Raw genomic sequence first — 911 nt, 5'->3', positions numbered from 1 at the left:
TATTCTCAGACTTTAATAGTTCAGCAATTACTCTGCTTGTTTTTATTGCAGTGCAATAACTTCACAATTTTTTTTTCATGGAATGTGAAAGTTTCTGCCAAGGCCAGTATTGCCCAAACCTTGCCCTTTAGAATGTGATGAGGGACCTTCTGGAATTGCTGCAACCCTTCTGATGCTGGTACTGTTAAAAGGCATTTGGATTGGTAATTTATGGGTTTTCACTAGGTGTTGTTGCATCCATGCATGGTCTCACACTTTCTTATTCCTTCCCCAACACCCAACCTGCCAGGATCTTTTTCCAGCTCTCTACTCGGTTATTCCTGATTTCCTTTGCTATGATTGGCAGCTCTACTTCAAAATTATTCAGGCCTGAGGTGTAATTTGGGGTATAACTCCCCTAATTTATTCGCCTCTCTACGCTTTATTATTCCTTTAAATTTTTATTTTTGAACCAAAAATTCTGTCACTTAGTTGTCTGAATCTTTCTTTTGGTGGCTTACTGTGAAGTTTTACCATCTTGGCTGTCTTGACTATGAAGTCCTTCGAGATGTTTTACTAAAACGGCATATACTGTAAATGCAAGTTGTGCAGTAAAACTGTTAGTTTCGGTCACTGTGGTAGAAAGCGGATATTTAACAATCGTTAGCGGTAGCAAAGACCCGAGTGGTGTACATCAAATAAATATTTAGCAGCTACGTGAAGTAGGATATTTGTACAGTGGGTTGAGATGTTGAATTGTATCCAAATGTGCTAAGTTTTAAAAATGATTTCCATCATCCTTATGATACAAATATCCGTCCACAAAGGAGGCGTGGTCTCTGATCTTGTGCAAAATGACTATTCTGTAAATAAGGGCTCGATATAACGAATAAGAGCTTTTAAGGTTTGCACCCTGTCAAATGTTTGCTCTG

Source organism: Chiloscyllium plagiosum, unplaced genomic scaffold, assembly GCF_037043375.1.
Source record: "Chiloscyllium plagiosum isolate Xiang-an unplaced genomic scaffold, Cpla_swu_hap1 HiC_scaffold_7, whole genome shotgun sequence".
In the NCBI taxonomy this organism is placed as follows: Eukaryota; Metazoa; Chordata; class Chondrichthyes; order Orectolobiformes; family Hemiscylliidae; genus Chiloscyllium; species Chiloscyllium plagiosum.
This window is presented reverse-complemented; position numbering follows the sequence as displayed.